The sequence below is a fragment of the Herpailurus yagouaroundi genome, unplaced genomic scaffold (assembly GCF_014898765.1).
Source record: "Herpailurus yagouaroundi ecotype Mexico unplaced genomic scaffold, PumYag 182, whole genome shotgun sequence".
Taxonomy (NCBI): domain Eukaryota; kingdom Metazoa; phylum Chordata; class Mammalia; order Carnivora; family Felidae; genus Herpailurus; species Herpailurus yagouaroundi.
In genome coordinates this window covers 50,073,556-50,093,667 of record NW_024412413.1, presented here as the reverse complement: position 1 = coordinate 50,093,667, position 20,112 = coordinate 50,073,556, and the positions used below count along the sequence as shown (strand labels likewise).

The window sequence follows — 20,112 nt, the reverse complement described above, 5'->3', positions numbered from 1 at the left end:
CATGGTTTTTTTTGTCTTGGAAGACGGCTGATTTTTCTAACAGCTGAAATTCTTTTAATACGAAAGTAGATTACACTTTTTTCTAGATCTGGTTTTAGTAGTTTTTAAAATATATATATTCACATATATATATTTACATACATGACAAAATTAGTTAACAGAGAAGAATACTCCGATTTTAAATGTTGAGTCAGACTGATTAACTTGGTACTTCTAGTGGCGATGTACTAATTCTGGAACCGAGGTTGCGAGGTGTGGGGTCTGGTCGTAGTCTGCCATTCATACTACTTACTGGTCTTTTACCTACTATGGACAACCATTAAGCAAAACCTCCATAATATGTAGGTTTCTCTGGAGAGCTACAAGTTAATAGAAAACAGCTGTTTGCCAATTTTCTTGACATATAAACTGTTTAGATCTGACTCTTTAAAAAAAAGTTCAATACAGGGTTGCATTTTGAGGCTACTTTATGAAACCAAGGCAGAAAGGAAATTTGGTATGGCAAGGCCTAACCTAAAAATTTATATATAAAATCAATAGCACTGAATAATTTTTAATTTTGGAGAGCGTAAGCAGGGGAGAGGAGATGAGAGAGAATCTTAAGCAGGCTCCATGCTCCACACAGAACCCAACATGGGGCTTGATCCCGTGACTCTGGGATCACTACCTGAGCTGAAATCAAGAGTCAGATGCTTAACCAACTGAGCCACCCAGGCACCCCTGAATGATAATTTGTGAAAAGGTGGTCATGTCTTCAGTAGTGATGGCTAAAACTTTCTGACCATTGGGAATTTGAATGCTTAAAAGATTGAATAGTTACAAAAAATTTTATGTAACCATAATTACTCAAATCAGTTTTTTGTTTTTTTTTTTTTGTTTTTTTTACATTTTTGTTGGGTAAATGATAACATATGAGCATATCTATTTTAACCATTTCTAAGGGATTTTTGTTTATACCTCGTTCAGGCTCAGGGACAACAAACGAATATGATTATACAGTCATGGTTGAAGTTCAAAAGAATGAGATATTTAAAATCCCTAGTCACTGAAACACTTCACTAGTTAATAAGCCGTGAGCTTTATTCAGCCACGTGACAAAGTATATAGCAATACTTCACAATTAAAATGTTGAAGTAACATTTTCTGCCCACATTAAATTTTACCAAAAATTTAAATTGTTAAAGTTAACTGCCATTCTTTACATATATTATGCTTCGTAAATATTTTGATATTAAAGAGCTTAAAAATTGCAGCATGTTTTGGATTCTAGCTCTATCTTAAATTGAATCCTGTTTTTCAAAGCAATGCCACCCCAGATCCATCTTTTTAAAATCTTATTTAATCTGTAGAATGGAAAATGGAGTAACACTTCATATTACTGTTTGGGAAAAGGATATTCTGGTTTTAAATGTGATAAGTTTTCCTTTGATACCTTTGGTTGTAAATATGGAACACTATGGAAGTCTTTGGTGGCGAGCTCCCAAAGGGCTCACCAGAGGAGGCCATTTTCTCAAGCATACACAGTAAAATTTACTTCTTTTCCTATTCCTAGAAAAGATGTTGTGAACACCTATGCTACACATTAGGACGAGATCAGCAACACGTTTCTGCTTATAAAGTTCTAATTGAAATTGGGATTTTTCATTGGGCATCATAAAAAACCAACTTCAATTAAAACTAGAGGGGATATTGCAGGTTTTACTTTATTTAGACCCTGTGATGTCAATGTGTGTCAGGTTTCAGAATAGAATAAAATTTTTACTAGAGGGAATCTTAATCCCCTGACCTCTTCCTGCCTTTTAATTCTGATCTTAAGTAATTATTCTTGATGATTTTGGCAAATTGAATTTTCACTTAGGTCTTAGAAAAAGCTTACATTCTATCAACTGAAAATTTTCCAGATTAGGTAGTATTGGAATTAGTGTGTATTTAGCCATTATCAGTAACTAAGGACATTGAGTGATATTATTCTAGAATGCTCACACACACACACACACACACACACACACACAGATGTAAAGAATTGTACTCCAGAACTGGTTAATGTATGGCATCATAGTAACCTCATGTTTTAATAGCCTGGACTAATAACCCTGTTATTCTGAAAAGCTGTTTTACTTGTTTCACAGACATTTCACTTTTAATAGAAGCCCAACTGCTTTCTTAGGTAAGGGCAGCTAAATGTGTGTGATGGTAGCTTACTATAATCCTAGTGTAGTATTTTTAGAAGACACACAAATGTGTGATTCTGTTTGGAATCATTACCATCTATGAACTCAGTTTAGTTCGGCTTTCCTAAAAGGGCCGGAAATAAACTCCTGGCTCTTTATTCTAGATCTAAAATCTGTGCTTTCCTCCAAGGTTTAGATTTCAATGGAGAAAGACCTGTTCTTTTTTAGACCGGGATTTCTTATCCCTGGCACAATGGACATTCTGGACTAGATAATTCTGTAGCATGAGGGCTGCCCTGTGCAGTAAGCTATCCCCTTGCCTCTACCCACTTAGATACCAGTAGTACCATCACCAGCCCCAGCTGTTAACTACCAAATTGTCTCCAGATACTGCCAAATGTCCCTCCCCCGTGTATGCAAAATTGCCCCGATTAAGAAACATTGTGGCAGAGATTTCTTTCTAGCAGCTAAACCCAACCGACAATGTACACGTAGAAGCTTTCAGACCTTTTTGTGTCAGTTCATCTTCCTAAGTACTGCTTCAGATGAACCTATTTTCTTCCTAATCGTTAAGTTCAGGTCTCATGATTTAGTGAAAATAGGTTTCCACTCTCTACTGTTCGCGCCTCTGATTGAAATGGGTGGTCTTAAATCCCTTAACACACTTTGTCTGGCTGTAAAATGCTTTCTGCACACCTAATAGAAATACGAACATAAAGGGGCTGCTACTATACAGGGGACGTGAGGCAGTTTGAACGCTTTGGGATCAATTCACTGTATACAAAAGTTTAGGGACAGGAGCCATGAGCAACTGGTACGTTTTCCTTAATTCTTATAAAAGAATAAGATTTGTTCACTTTCTCTTCAAGAGAGTAGTGGATTAATTTACCTTATTGAACTAATGATTTCTTTCCCAGTACAGGCAATTTCCTATTTAGCTAGAATATGTGAAGACCTGCCAAATAGTGCTGTTTTTTGTAAGTCCAAGGCAATATCTATCTGAACCTTGAAAAGCTGACTATAGCAGATTTTTGCTATTTTTCTGGCATTAGTTGATGTTTGGAGACGACAAAATGCTTCCGTATGAGTCTCGATACCCACACATGGGATTTTAAAGACAGATGGTGGTAGGCAAGTGGCAGAAAAACGACCACAAGGTTGCCTGTTCTTTGAAACAAGACTACTGTGTGAGTCATCTTTCAAGTACCACTTGGGAGAATTGGCATAAGCAAAAATAAGAGTTTCTCTCCTTTTACAGGATACTGAAATATTAATGAGGTTATTGGTTCACAGCGTAGGTCCAGAATAACCTTGACAAATCAGTCTTCAAAATTGCCATTTAAAAGATGCCGAAATTTGTTTCAGCATCAGTTGTCTTCTAAGATGCAGTCAAGGATTATCAGAGGACCATGTGTTGCTCTCCAGATAAGAGCCCTGACTGATAAGTGTTCTGCAATAGCCCCTACTCGCAGAGTTCTACATGTCAAGATTGATATAAAATATACTACCATGCTTCCCTTCCTGTAAATGTATCCGAGGCAAAGCTAATTACCTCCCCCCTCCACCTTTCCTTGGTACCTCCCACTTTTTAGTACTGTGTGCTTGGTAGTGGAGACAGTACCTACAGGGAAAACACACTGCATAATTACTATTAGTGTTGTAATAGAGGAAATACAAGGTTGTGCATGGTTTGTACCACAGTGGTTCCTGGTCTGGGGTTCAGAACAAGCCTAAGCCAAGGAAGCTGTGTACTCCAATGGAACAGAACTGGCAAAAGCGTAGAGACAAGGGGTCATGGCATATTCAGAAGCTGAGTATGGCTGTACTTGGCAATATAATAATGAGAGGCTAGAAAGGGCAGATTATATGGGGCCTTGTAAACAGTTTGGATTTCGGGGATGATGGCAAACCACAGAAAGACTTACAAGCTAGGCAGTCATGTGATTAGATTTGTATTTTTTTTGAAAAATTAGAGAATGGGTTAAAAGGAAGGTCAGACATTTGTTGATGAATTAGGACATTACTGGTATAAACAGGTGAGAAGGAATGCTAACGCTGAACGAATGAATATAGTTTGGGATGGAAGTCAGGATGTTTGAAATCAAATGGACAGAAGTATATAAAATAATACTGCAATATGAACAGTCCCCCAAATAGGGAGTCTAGGACAACTTGTTTATTATTCTACAGGTCTACTGTAGATAGCATGGGGGAGTCGCCTTCCCATCTCACTAGGACGCAGTATGACTGGGCTACCTGTCCATTGCTGTGACGGAGGGAAGGTGAATCACATCTGTCTCCTATCGCTTGTGCCCAACCATGACATATCACTTATCACATTTTGATGGGCAAGAAGTCATGGCCATATGTAACAGCTCAACGTTCACTCTCGAGGCAATTGTGATAGCTGAGTTGTGATTTTTGTTTGTTAAATAGAGGCAAGGGATGTAGAAGAGTTGTCACTTTGCATGCCCCACCACAACTCAAAATTAGATGTTCCTACCTATGACAAGTTCTTTTCAATCAACATGCCGAGTTTCTCTGAAACTTTTTCTTCACTCAGTGCCAGTGTCTGACTCCTCTCCATCTTTTCTCTTTATCCTCTATGACTACCCTCACCCTTTCCAGAATAAAATTTTACCCGTTTTCAACACTGGCACCCAGGGCCATGGGAAATGGATCAAGTCCCCTTCATCCCTCCCCATTTCAAGTGTATTCAAATAAAAGTACCAGCAATGTTGGTTATTTTCTAACATACGTATGTAGATAACCAACCCTATGATCTCTCCTTTTATCAACTTTCATCTTTACTATTTCAACCAACCCTTCTGAGGGATACAGCTTAGATATTTTCATTTAGAGCTATTTGAACTTAACCCCAGATATCCTACTCCAACTACAACTTCCTGTCCATCAAATTCTGTGCTCACTGTCTCTAAACTGATCTTGACCTCATAGAGTCCTGCCGTCTGTATTTCCCACACTTTTGTTCTCAGTCCTTCCTAACCTGTTTTCCACCCAGTATTGATCTCCTGGTTTGATTTTCTAAATGGCTCACTCATAAAATTATTTGCATTTAAGGATGCTCACTCACTCCCTAAATCTTGCTTTAAGTTTTATGCTTAGCTTTCTTCTCCATACCTACTGGATTACCATTAGTCTAATTTTATCAGTAAAATTAAGGTCATCCTTCCATCTAAAATTCTCACACCCATTCCCATCTTCACTCATGCCCTCATCTCAGAGATTGAGTTGTTACCCATTAGCTCAAGACCAACCGTTAGCTCCCAGAGCCCTGCGCTCTCCAGCCTTTCCCAGGTTTTGGTTAAGTTGGTTCATTTCTTCCCTTTATTCTCAACACCACTTCCACTGGTTCCAGCTGCTGGCCGCAAAAGTACACTGAAGTCTCATCTTAAAAACTTCATTTTGTTTAATTGCATCTTCCACAAGATATCCTGTTATCTATAGAGAATGAGGTTTGCTTTCCCAATTTTCTTGCCGCCTTTCCACTGAACATAGTCTAATCTGGCTTTCATCCCTTTATTAGTGACATCTTAGATGCCAAAAGACGAATGGCCTTCGTTCTTTTGGCCAAAAGATGTACTTCGTTCTTTTTCTTAGTTGAATGTATGGATACTAATACTGTTCATCACTTCCTTCATGAGACTACCTGCTGCCTTGGCTTCTAAGACTCTGCTGTCTCCTGGGGTTTCCTTATGAGGCCCCTGCATCTCAAGATTCCCTCAAATATTGTTCACTAGGGCTTTCGGTCCACATGTCTTCTCATATACACAGGTTTCCCCTGCTACCAAAAGTTGAGCCTTCTATCAAAGCTTTCATAAGACGAAATGGCATAAAGTGAAGATGCAACTATCGTTGACTTACATGGAAACATTTGAGTGTTCCCAAAGCCAAAAGCTAACCTGCCAGCTTTTCTGACACCTTTGAACATGTCTTTCCAACAGAATGAATGAATGAATGGAGTGAATGAATGAAAATGAACGGAGACAAAGCGCATCTGCCCACAGACAGTTCAAAGCTATGGCAGCTTGTTGCTGAGCTGCTGAGTGTGGTTCCAGGGAAGGAGTTGGTGGCGCCACTCTCGGAGCGTGCACTGCCTCTATTAACTGCTGCAAATCAACCGCTGAATGCTGTTTTTGCTTTCTTTCATAAAAGCAGAAACCCTCTTGGGGTTTCTTTTTGTTAGTGAACACACGTACTCATGTAGGCCTCTCATAAAAGCACAGCGGCGTAACATTAACTTTTGAAAAGTGGGGATACCTGTAACAAATACTTCCTAGGTCACTTCATCCATTCTCATTGTTCACATGTTGGTTTTAAAATCCGTATACTGAGCCCAGTCCATGCCCCTGTATTTCAGACTATTACATCAAACCACTGGCTAGACCCCCGCCAAAGTATGTGAGACACAGCATATCTAAGGCTGACCTCAGCATCCTCCCCGAGTTTTTCCTGTCTTTATGTCTTTGGGGAAGGCCCTCCATTTACCCAACCACTCAAAATCTTAGCACAAGTTTGGAGGCAGAATAATGTCAAGCCCAAGGATTCTGCTGCCAAACATTGCCTGGGTTTGAATGTCGGCTGAATATTAGCTGCTCGACTTGGGTAAATTTCTTAGCCTCAGTTTCCTCATTTATAGCATGGGGATAAAAATAGTAGCTACCTCATTGGGTTATCGTGAGGGTGAGTAGAAATACTTGTAAAGCCCATAAGACAGCTTGGTACAAAGTAAGTGCTATGTAATTGTTAGCTCTTATTAGCATCTTGCCCATTTGATTTCCTGAACACTTCTCAGGTCCATCCCAACTCCTCTTGGCTCAAGACCTCACTTTCTCCTTAGCTCGATTAGACTACTGCAAATGCCCCCTAATAGGTATTTTTTGTGTTCATGCATTCAGCAAACTAATTTATTAAGTGGTTTGCTAGGTCCTGCTGGCCTGCAAAGGCGGGTGAGAGACAGTACCTGATATGAAGAAGTGGGCTCATTGCCACGACAGAACAGACCTACAGAAGCACCACAAAATTCTACTATAGAAGGAGGGATAGGGGACTGAGAGGATGACAATGGAGAATATGATCCACTCTACCTGGGCGAGGCAGAAAAGGTTCGTAGGAAAGATGAAATGCTTCAAGGTAAGAGGTCTTCCTTAGCAGAGTGGTTTCAAGTGAGTATGCGTCACAGTCACCTGGAGGGCTTGTTAAGACAGGTCGCTGGGCCCTACCTTCGGAGGTTCAGGTCCAGTAGGCTGGTGTGGAGCCCAATAATCTGCGTTTCTCATAAGTTGCCTGGCCCGGATTCTGCCTCTCCAGACCACACTTTGGGAACTACCGTATTAAAATACCCGGAGAGCATGCATTCCCAACTCCTTTCTGTACACAATTGCCAAAACAGCGGTCTTGACCATTTCATATCCTTGCAGTAAGTACATCCCTCAGTGGTTCCCTTCTGCCCATGGGGCAAGTACAATCTCCTGATGTGGTTACTTACTGTCTGTCCCGCTAGCCTTAGCATCTGTCACACCAAGGACTGACCTTTATCCTCTGGCAAGAAAGAACTGTTTTCCTGAGCCACCACACTGTTCTTTACCTTCGTATCTTTGCTCAAGTTTAAAAGATGCCTTTGACTAGAATATATTGTTTTCTCTTCCCTTTAATATGACTGGATACTGTCTTGTAGGCTGAGACAAGGAGTCTGGGGAGTTTTCCTTGCTAAGTGACAAAGAGGGCATAACCTAGGGGCCGACTCCCATGTTTGGAGCCTGTCCCATTTCCACACATGTAGTATAGTCCAATTTTTTTTTTTTTTTTTAAAGCACCTCTGTTAACCGTTGTGCTGACACTGCTATTCCTCATGCCATTGCCTATGATTGCTGAGTAGGGGAGGACAAAGGGAAGAGTTGACTGAATCAACTATTCACAGACAGTCCCTTATGTATAACCTAATACTACCAGCAACCCGGGCCTCCTCTGTACCTAATGTCTCACAGTTTGGAGTCCTCTCTGGGACTTGGCTGGCCTAAAAGGATTCCTGTTTTGTCTGGTTTGTGACTTCCTTTATTCCATTGCCCACCCTGCTTTCTGTCTTCTAGAAATTTGCCAGAATTGCTGAAATACTTGGACATTCCCTTTTGCTCTCTACATTGTTTGGATTTATATTTTACAAATGTTTGCTATCATTTCAGCAGAATTTTGAAACTGAATAAATAGTACATGACATATGTCTGCCATCTTGAAGCTTCTGTTATTTCTTGTTCTTTCTAATGGATTAATGGGAAACCTTATGACATAGTTGGTGACAGCTCAGGCTGTGATCCTGAGTTCAAATCTGATTCTATCTTAATTGTGGGACTTTGGCCAAATTATTAATGTCCTCAGGTCTGTTTCTTCATCAGTAAAATAGAATCAGGCGTACCAGCCTCAAAAGATTGTTAAGAAGGTTAACACACACATACCCACACCGCAGAGGATGGTACATAATTTAGCACTCAAATATATTTTGAGAAATACATTTATTCATACATGAATGACTATGGGAGCTTAATAGTCCACCTACAGATTTTCCTTATATTACTCCCATTGCTGACTAGTTGGATTTTTCCAAATGGGGAGGAAGGGATATACTTTGAGGGGGAATATTTTACACCAAACTTTGAACCTGCTAGTGTGGCTTAATATTTGAAGCCATAAAAACATGTCATTATACTAGAAAACCAAAATAATAAAATTATAGAGTAGTTACCAGAAATGATAATAAATAGTATCCTGAATGGTGAAACATTAAAACAATTTGATTTAAAGTAAGGTGCTAGGCCATCAGCATAATATAGTGTTTTCCTGGAGGCTTAAAAAAAATGAAAGAAATGGTAATGAATGTTATTAATTAGAAAAGAGAGGGGCACCTGGGTAGATCAGTCAGTTAAGAGTATGACTCGATTTCGGCTCAGGTTATGATCTCATGGTTGCGAGATGGAGCCCCACATCAGGCTCTGTGTTGGTCATGCAAAGCAGGCTTGGATTCTCTTCCCTTCTCTCTCTCTGCCCCTCCCCTACTTGTGCTCTCTTGCTCTCTCTCTCTCTCTCTCTCTCAAAATAAATAACTTCAAAGAGAGAGAGAGAGAGAGAGAGAGAAGAGGGTGGTTCCAGATGGCAATGGAGGAAGATCCTAAACCCAACTCCTCCCATAGACACATTGAATCTACAAGTACACGTGGAAAAATTTGCTCCGAAAAAGATCTGAAAGCTAGCTGAGCAGCTCATTCACATTGGCAAACAAGAAAGGGGACCACATCAGGGGGGGTAGAAGAGGCTGAGACATGGTCTCACCATAAAGACCATCCCTGGTGCAGCAATCTACAATTGAGAGGGAAATCACAAATGAGGAACATCTCCCCGAAGAGTGAAGGATTTGTACCCAACATCAGGCACGCAAATTTGTATCTCCTGCACAAGATGACCCCTCAAAATATCTAGCTTTAAAAACCAACAGCAGGGGGGTCCTGGGTGGCTCAGTTGGTTAAGCACCCAACTTTGGCTCAGATCACGATCTCACGGTTTGTGAGTCCCAGCCCCCAATCGGGCTCTGTGCTGACAGCTCAGAGCCTGGAGCCTTTTTCAGATTCTGTGCCTCCTTCACTCTCTGCCCCTCCCCCACTTGTGCTCTGTGTCTGTCTCTCAAAACTAAATAAATGTTAAAAACAAACAAACCAACAGCATACATGCTGGTGAGACCCAAAGGAGACAGAAGTCTCTTAAAGGGCTAACGCGTTAATTACTCATCCCAAAGATCAGCACAAAAGCAGCCGTTTGAAGGGTCCCAGACATTATTATGGGGAAGAGATTTATTGGCTAATTTTAAAAAATGTTTTATTTTATTTATTTTTGAGAGAGAATGTGGGGGAGGGGCAGAGAGAGAAGGAGATGGAGAATCTCAAGCAGGCTCTCTACTATCAGCAGAGAGCCCCACGTGGGACTTGAACTCAAGAACCGTGAGATCATGACCTAAGCCAAAGTCAGGCATTCAGATGACTGAACCACTCAGGCACCCCAAGATTCATTGGATAATCTTAATGTATAATCAGTAGGGGCAGGGACACATTGGGATACTCTCTGGGAACAAGAGAAATAGTAAGAGTCAGCTTTTCTTTTTTTCCTTTGTCTTAGGAGGTGCCATCTTCACAATCTGCTTCTGCCACTATCGACACAGTCAGTATATCCTGAGGGAGCGAATGCACAAAACTGATGTCCTGATTTTTACGGCCAAGGCTAGAATACACCACTTGTCACCTGATTCTGAAGAGCAGGGAGGTTAAAATTCAAAATATATAAAGAAAGCATATAGCTCAACACCAAACACCCAAATACTTCAACTGAAAACAAAAATGGGCAGAGGACCTGAATAGCTATTTTTCCAAAGAAGACATACAGAGGGCCGACACATGAAAAGATGCCCAATGCCACTAATCATCAGGGAACTGCCAGTTAAAACCACAATGACCTATGACTTTACACTGTCAGAATCACTAAGCTTAAAAAGCACAGGGAATAATACGTGTGGGGCAGGATATGAAGAAAAAGGAACCCTCATGCATTGTGGGTGGCAAGGCCATGTAGTGGAACCGCTGTGGAAAACGCTATGGAGCTTCCTCAGAAACTTAATTACTGTAGGCTCTAGTAATTTGACTCCTGTGTATTGACCCAAAGGAGATGAAAAACACTAACACCAAGAGTACATGCACCCATATGTTTCTTTCAGCATCATTTACAATAGCCCAGGAATAGCAGCAACCCACATGTCCAACCACAGGTGAATGGATACAGAAGATGTGGTGTCTGCCTAATAGAATAGTACACAGCCACAAAAAGGAATGAAATCTTGCCATTTGCAGCAACATGGATGAACCTAGAGGGTGTAAGGCTAAGCGAAATAAGTCAGCAGAGAAAGACAAATACTGTATGATTTCACTCAAACGTGGCACTTAAGACCCAAAACAGAGGAACACACAAAGAAAAAAAGAGACAAGCACAAAAAACAGTCTTAAATACAGAGAAATATTAATCGTTGCCAGATGAAGGTGGGAGGGGGACAGGTGAAATGATGAAAAGGATTAAGAGTACACTAATCTTGAGCACAGAAAAATGTGTAGGACTGTTCCATCATATTATAAACCTGAAACTAATATAACACTGTTAATTGTACTTCAATTTAAAAAAATCATCAGGAGAAAAATCCAAGTCTAAGTGGACCCACGCAGTTCAAACCTGTTGTTAAGGATCCACTGTATCAGCACAGTACTAAAGAAAATCATCAAACCACAAAGGAACAGAGCAAGGGAGAAAGAAAGGAATAGAGAGACACTATGAAAACAGCCAGAAAATAGTCAGTAACAAAATGGCAGTAAGCACATGCCTTTCGATAATTACATTAAATGTAAATGGGTTAAATGCTCCAACTAAAAGACAGAATGGCTGAATGACTGGCAAAACCAGACCCATCTGTCTGTGGCCTAAAACAGATTCATCTAAGATGTAAGGACACACACAGATCAAACATGAATGGATACAGAAATATGTTCCATGCAAATGGAAACCAAGAGAAACCTGAAGGAGCTATGCTTCTATCAGACAAAACAGACTTAAATGGGAAGGCTGTTACAAGAGAGAACAAAGCACATTATATAATAGTAAAGGGGTCATTCTAACGGGAAGACATGACAACATTTATAAATATTTGTGCACCCAAAGGGGCACCTAAATATGTCAAGCCAATATTAAAAGGCTTAAAGGGAGAAACAGAAAGTGACAGCAGGGGACTCTAGTACCTCACTTACATCAAGGAATAGGTCATCCGTCAGAAAGTCAATAGGGAAACCTATTAGCCTTCAGTGACACATTAGGCCAGATGGACTTTGTGGGTATATATACAATACCCCTCCCAAAGCAGCACAGCATACATTTGCTCATGAGCACAAAGAACATTCTCCAAGATAGATCCTATGTTGGCCCACAACACAAGCCTTGATACATTTAAGAAGATTGAAATGCTATGAAGCGTGATCTCAGGACACTCAAGTATGAGAAGGAAACTGGGAAATTCACAACTATGTAGAGATTAAACCCCATGTTCCTGAGCGACCTGTGAGTCAAGGAAAAAATTAGGAGGAAAAACTAAACAAAGCAAAACAAACCCTGAGACAGGTGAGAACAGATTGGCATCATACCAAAACTAATGGGATGCAGATAAAGCAGTTCTAGGAGGGAAGTTCATAGTGATACATGCCTACCTCAAGAAATCAGGAAAATCTCCAACAACCAAAGTTTACACCTCAGAGAACTTGAGAGAGAAGATCAAAAATGAATCCCAATGTCAGGCAAAGGAACAGAATAACAAAGATCCCCATGGAAATAAATAAAATGGAGTCTAACAAGACATTAGAAAAAAAAAATCAATGAAACTAAGAACTGGTTCTTTGAAAACAAACAAAATTGCCAGTCTTTAGCCACACCCACCAAGAAAAAAAAAGGGGGGGCCTCAAATAAAATCACAAATGAAAGGGGAGACGTTCCGATTGATACCACAGAAATGCAAAGGATCACAAGAGACTCCAATGAGCAAGTATTTTCAGAAAACAGGGGACACTATGGAAATGGATAAATTCCTGGAAACCTATAACCTCCTAAGACTGACCCCCCAAGAAATAGAAAATTTGATTGGACCAAGTACCAGTATCAGCTTGCGTCAGTAACAGAAGCCTCCCAATAAGAATCCGGGACCACACAGCTTCACCAGTCGATTCTACCAAGCATTCAAAGAAAACAAATACCAATCCTTCTCACACTCTTCCCCAAGCAGAAGAGGTGAGGACACTTCCAAACTCACCTAATGAAGCCAGCATCATCCTGATAGCAAAACCAGGGCACCCACTGAAAGAAAAATAGAGGCCAATATCCCTGATGAACAGAGCTGTAACAAATTGTCAACAAAATACTGGCAAAGCAAATTCAACAATACATTACAGTAGTCATACACCATGATCCATGGGGATTTCTTCCTGTGAGACACTGATGGTTCAACATCCATAAATTTGCATGTGTGATACACAAATAAAATGAAGGACAAAAATCAGATGCCCCTCTCAGGAGATTCAGAAAAAGCATTTGAAAGTAACCTTCATATCTGGTGATGGCCAAATCTCTCAACCAAATGGGTTGAGAGGGAACATACTATAGGCTGTACATGGCAATGCCAGAGATGACATCATACTCAGAAAGTGCAAATGGAGTGTTTTTCCTGTAAGAGAAGGAACATGACCAGGATGCCCACACTCTTGTCATGTTTAGTCAACATAATGGTGGAAGTCCTGGCCACAGCATTTAAGCAGGGAAAAGGAGGAAAACTCCTCCAAATCAGAAAGGGAGAAGTAAACTGTCACTATTTGCAGGAGGCATTACACTACACACGGAGTACCCTAAAGATTCTGCCAAAACACAGAACTAGGAAACAAATTCAGTAAAGTTGCAGGATGCAAATTCCATACTACAAAAATTCTGTTTCATTTCTACACACCGACCATTAACCAACAGAGTGAGAAATAAAGAAAAGAATCCCACTTACAAGTGCATCAGAAAGAATAAAACATTTCAGAATGAATCTGTTTCAGGAGGTGAAAGACCTGATTACGGAAAACCACAACACGTGAATGAAAGTGAAGACAATAAGCCAATGGAAAGATACTCCTTGCTAGTGGATTGGAAGAGTTAGTGTTTTTAAAATGTCCCCACTACCCTAAGTCATACACAGATTGCATGCATCCCCTATCCATGGCATTTTTCACACAAAGAGAAAAACCCTGAAATGTGAATGGTGGTGGGGGGACTCTGAATAGCCACAGCGATGCTGACAAAGAAGGAATCCCAGTCCCAGAACTCAAACTATACTACACATCTATGCTGATCAAAACAGTATGGTGTTGGCACAAAAATAGACCAATGTTCAATAGAACAGAAAGCCCAGATACACCCACAATGATATGACCAATTAATCTATGGCACAGGAGGCAAGAATACACAATGGAGGAAGGACAGTATCTTCAACACATGGTGTTGGCTACACTGGACAGCTACATGCAAAAGAATGGAACTGGGCTCCCTTTGTATACCATAAACAAAATTAAACTGAAAATGGATTAAAGACTTTAATGTTAAGTCTTGGAACCATAAAAATCCTAGAAATATTGATAGAGAAAATGATGGTAGAGTAGGAGGATCTTGACCTCACCTCCACCCAAGGACAAACTTACGCAAGAACATCATGTAATGCAACTTACTCTGAAAATTACTTCAGAATCAGAGATCTTTTTTTTTTTTTCAACGTTTATTTATTTTTGGGACAGAGAGAGACAGAGCATGAATAGGGGAGGGGCAGAGAGAGAGAGGGAGACACAGAATCGGAAACAGGCTCCAGGCTCTGAGCCATCAGCCCAGAGCCCGACGCGAGGCTCGAACTCACGGACCGCGAGATCATGACCTGGCTGAAGTCGGACGCTTAACCGACTGCGCCACCCAGGCGCCCCCAGAATCAGAGATCTTATACAACTAATGGCATAAAAAGTTTTCATTTAGAATGTAGTTGCTATGAAATGCAGTATAGAATAAAATTCTGCAGTCCAACAGCAACCTCACATGAAAAGGATATCACAGACATTCCCTGAGAAGGAATAGGATTAATACTCAAACTGGACCTGCCTGGCCTTGAGGAAGTAGACTGTGGTGGCAATTCCCTATAACGTCGGCCCTTGAAAAATCAGTAGTGCATAACTCTGGGGGAGCTACAGGGTTAAACCAAGTCTCTGCTGTTAAAGGGCCAGCACTCTATATCACTTGTCTTGAGACCTAGCATGAAGCAACAGTTTGAAAAACAGCTGCAGTGTATGTGAAGGTGATTCACTGACTAATTTAGTATATGTGCTACAGAGGCAGGAATTTTCAAGGATGTCTCTGGGAATGGATGTACTATTTTCTTTCCTTCTTGTTTGCCTAGCCAGATGGCTGCTTACTGGAACTAGTACTGACACGATCTATCTACATTGCTAGCACTGCTTGGCCCACCTAGGTATTTCCCTGTGGACCGAACCCACTCACACTGGCAGGTGGTCCTCCCATGTGGCTCCCTCTCTACCACACTAGCAAGTAGCTTCTCTGGTGTTCCCTCGGAGTGACTACTGCCCTGCCATACTTGGCAGGCAGTCCTTGCTGTCAACAGCAAGTTAGGCACACAGTTAGGTCAACTCCCACCCTGGGGACATGGGGGCAGCAAGCCACATCCACCAGCATGCCTGCTGTAGCTATATCTGGGTTTCTTATTTAGCTGCTCTGGGGCAAGCCCTGTCCATCAGTGCTCTCAGAGTAGTTGTGGCTCATCCACAACAAGAGGGCTCATGCAACCCACACAGGGGATATTTTTTGAATGTTTAGTTCTGGTGACCAGGGGGGATTATGCTTCTAGTCACCACAAGAGACCTTTTATATAAGCCCATTACTTACGAGGCCAGGGGACATAGCTGTCCTACACAATGTATAGTAACAAACAGGATTCAGACAAACAGGATTCAGGATTCCATGAGAGGAATAATATCCAAACGAAGGAACACGACAAATTACCAGAAGAGCTAAACAAAAATGGAGGCAAGCAACATACTTGATAAAGAGTTCAAAGTAATGGACTTAAAGATATCCACTGAAATAAGAGAAAAGTGAGTGAAATTAGTGAGGACTTCAGCAGGACCTTCAGCAGAAGGTCAAAAATATAAAAATGAACCAGCCATAGTTGATGAACACAAGAACTGAAATTAAAACAAGCTGGAGGGAATCAATAGCATATTAAATAATGCAGGAAGATGGATCAGCACTATGAAATAGTGGAAAGAAAACCAACCTGAACTGCAAAAAGAAAAAGAATATAAAAACAAGATTAGGCTAGGTTAAGGTATCTCTGTGACGACATGAAGCACCCACATTATAAGGATTCCTAAAGAAGAAGAGAGGTAAAAGGGTAAAAAACTTATATGAAACAATACAATCTGACCACCTCCTTAACTTGAGAAGGAAACAAACATCCAGTTTCAGCATATACAGAGAGCCCCAAATAAGATGAATGCAAGGATGTCCACACCAATACTCATAATAATTAAAATGGCAAAAATTAAAGATAAAGAGAAACTTAAAAGCAGCAAGAGAAAAGCAAACTGTTACATACAAGGGTAACACTGTAAGGCCATCAGATGATTTTTCAGTAGAAACTTTGCAGGACAGGAGGAGAGGCAGACTAGGCAGACCAGAGTGACTGCAAGCACTAGCCAGAGAGGCGGTGGCAGAGATGGGGGCCTCCTGGCTCAGTCCACCATTGGAGAGGGCCTCCAGTGTGCTGGCCCCTCCCTGAGCCTGCCCTGGGCTGGTGTGCATTGGTCATTGAAGCCCAAGCTGCCTCCAATATGGTCTGTCCTTGAAATCATGAATCCCATTTATAGTCCTGGTTCTTTTGGGGTTCCCTATGCAAATGTCAAAACAATTATTATCCAGCTGATTTCCCCATGGGCTATGGAGCCACAGCTCCTGCCTACTCTCAGCATGTACCCTGGAGTGAATCCTACCTTCCAAACAGGTTACATTCCTAACAGCCCTTACAAAGCATCCTGTTCCCCCACCAGCATGATAGTGCCACCATATTCCTGCTCCCCCAACCCCTACCAGACCACCGTATACCCCATGTGGAAGCGCTTATCCCCAGCAGAGTCCCTGTGTACAGCAAGGCCATGTACCACACACAGCCACTGTAGGCAGGACCCCCTCACATCATCCACCACACCATCCACAGCCCAATGAGATGTTAGTGACAGTGTACCCTGTTCCCATCTCTCCACTTAGGGGCAGCAGTGTTACTATAGGCATGGTGGCTGGAACCACTATGGCCATGTCAGCAGGTATCCTGCTGACCGCCCACTCCCCAACTCCTATTGCCCCCACCCAGTCACTGTGCTTACATATTGGGCTCCAGGAATGCCCACCTACAGCTAAATGCTCCCTCAGTGGTGATCACCCTGCAAATGTTCAAGGATGGAGCTATGCAGTCACATCAAGGAGGTTTCACAGCAGGTGCTGCAGACCTACTGCCTCAAACCTGGACTTTCTTCTTGATGGTTTTGACATTTTAGCTAAATGCTACTATGGCCTGGCCCAGCAAGTCCCAGCACCATTAGTCACCAACTAGCTCTGTGTATTGGTCTTAAAGCAAATCCTGCCTTGTGGTCTCCTGGTAATTTTTTAGATAAGTGTAATGATAAAAAGGGAGTATTAATGTATTCTGATTCATATATAGTTGAATGCACATGGAAAACCCGGAAGACTCCACCAAAATCCACTAAAAAACTGCTAGAACTGATCCATGAATTCAACAAAGTCGCAGAATATAAAATCAATGTACAGAAATTGTTTGCATTTCTCTACACCAATAATGAGGCAGCAGAGCAGAAAGAGAAATCAAGGAATCGATCCCATTTCCACTGACACTGAAAACCATAAAATACCTAGGAATAAACCTTACCAAAGAGGTAAAAGATCTATATGCTGAAAACTATAGAAAACTTATGAAAGAAATGAAGACACACACAAAAAAATGGAAAAACATTCCATGCTCATGGACTGGAAGAACAAATATTGTTAAAATGTCGATACTACCCAAAGCAACCTACATGTTCAACGCAATCCCTATCAAAATAACACCAGCATTCTTCACAGAGCTCAAACAAACAATCCTAAAATTTGTATGGAAACAGAAAAGACCCTGAATAGCAAAGTAATATTGAAAAAGAAAACCAAAGCTGGAGGCATCATATTTCCAGACTCCAAGCTGTATTACAAAGCTGTAATCATCAAGACAGTATGGTATTGGCACAAAAAAAAGACACATTGGGGCGCCTGGGTGGCGCAGTCGGTTAAGCGTCCGACTTCAGCCAGGTCACGATCTCGCGGTCCGTGAGTTCGAGCCCCGCATCAGGCTCTGGGCTGATGGCTCGGAGCCTGGAGCCTGTTTCCGATTCTGTGTCTCCCTCTCTCTCTGCCCCTCCCCCGTTCATGCTCTGTCTCTCTCTGTCCCAAAAATAAATAAAAAACGTTTAAAAAAAATAATAAAAAAAAAAAGACACATAGATCAATGAAATAGAATAGAGAACCCATAAATGGGGCCACAAATGTATGGCCAACTAATCTTTGACAAAGCAGAAAAGAATATCCAGTGGAATAAAGATAGTCTCTTCAGAAATGGTGTTGGGAAAACTGGACAGCAACATGCAGAAGAATGAACTTGGACCACTTTCTTACACCATACACAAAAATAAACTCAAAATGAATAAAAGGCCTAAACATAAGACAGGAAGCAATCAAAATCCTAGAGGACAAAACAGGCAACAACCTCTTGGACTTCAGCTGTAGCAACTTCTTACCTGACAGGTCTCCAGAGGCAGGGGAAACAAAAGCAAAAATGAATTATTGGGACCTCCTCAAGATAAAAAGCAAAGGAATCAACAAAACTAAAAGGCAACTGATGGAATGGGAGAAGATGTTTGCAAATGACAGATAAAAGGTTAGTATCCACAATCTATAAATAACTTACCAAAGTCAACATCAAAAAAACAAATAATCTGGTGAAAAAATGGGCGAAAGACATGAATAGACACTTTTACAAAGAAGACATCCAGATGGTTAAGACACACATGAAAAGATGCTCAAGATCACTCATCATTAGGGAAATACAAGTCAAAACCACAAGGAGATACAACCTCACACCTGTCAGAATGGCTAAAATTAACAACTCAGGAAACAACAGATGTTGGTGACGAGGCAGAGAAAGAGGAACCCTTTTGTACTGCTGGTGGGAATGCAAACTGGTGCGGCCGCTCTGAAAAACAGTACGGAGTTTCCTCAAAAAATTAAAAATAGAACTACCCTACAACCCAGTAATTGCACAACTATGAGTTATCCAAAGGATACGAAAATGCGGATTCGAAGGGCCACATGCACCCCAGTGTTGATAGCAGCACTATTGACAATAGCCAAAGCATGGAAAGCGACCAAATGTCGATCGACAATGAATAAAGATGTGGTGTGTGTCTACACACACACACACACACACACACACACACACACCACACTAAACGGATTACTTGGCGATCAAAAAGAATGAAATCTTGCCATTTGCAACAATGGAGATGGAACAAGAGTGTATTATGTTAAGCAAAAGAAGTCAAAGAAAGACAAATATGATAAATTCCACATATGAGTGAAATAATAAGAAACAAAATAGATGAACATAGGGGAAGGGAAGCAAAAATAAGATAAAAACAGAGAGGGAGACAAACCATAAAAGACTCTTAAATACAGAGAACAAACTCAGAGTTGCTGGAGGGATGTTGGGTATGGGGATGGGCTAGATGGGTGATGGGCATTAAGGGGGCACTTGCTGGGATGAGCACTGGGTGTTATACGTAAGTGATGAATCACTAAATTCTATTCCTGAAATCGTTACTACACTATACATTAACTGACTTAGATTAATTAAAAAAGTGGGGCACCTGGGTGGCTCGGTTGAGTGTCCGACTTCAGCTCAGGTCATGATCTCACACACCATGAGTTCGAGCCCCATGTCGGGCTCTGTGCTGACAGCTCAGAGCCTGGAGCCCGCTTCAGATTCTATGTCTCCCTCTCTCTTCCCCTCCCCTGCTCATTCTCTGTCTCTCTCTGTTTCAAAAATAAATAAAAACATTTAAAAAAAAGTTTAAAAGAAAAAAAAGCTAAAAAAATCTCCGTAGAAATAAAGCTTGATCAATCTACCTGTAGTGACTAGTGAAAAATCATCATATGCAAAACCCAA

At 41.1% G+C, this 20,112-nt stretch overlaps 1 long non-coding RNA gene and 1 pseudogene across 3 annotated transcripts in view; one reads left to right on the top strand and one right to left on the bottom strand.

The window, feature by feature from the left end:
* Positions 1–20,112, bottom strand: part of LOC121040791 (uncharacterized) — a 141,570-nt gene that overhangs the window by 39,002 nt on the left and 82,456 nt on the right. The window lies entirely within an intron of this gene.
* On the top strand, positions 16,698–17,322 carry LOC121040790 (myelin-associated neurite-outgrowth inhibitor-like; annotated as a pseudogene).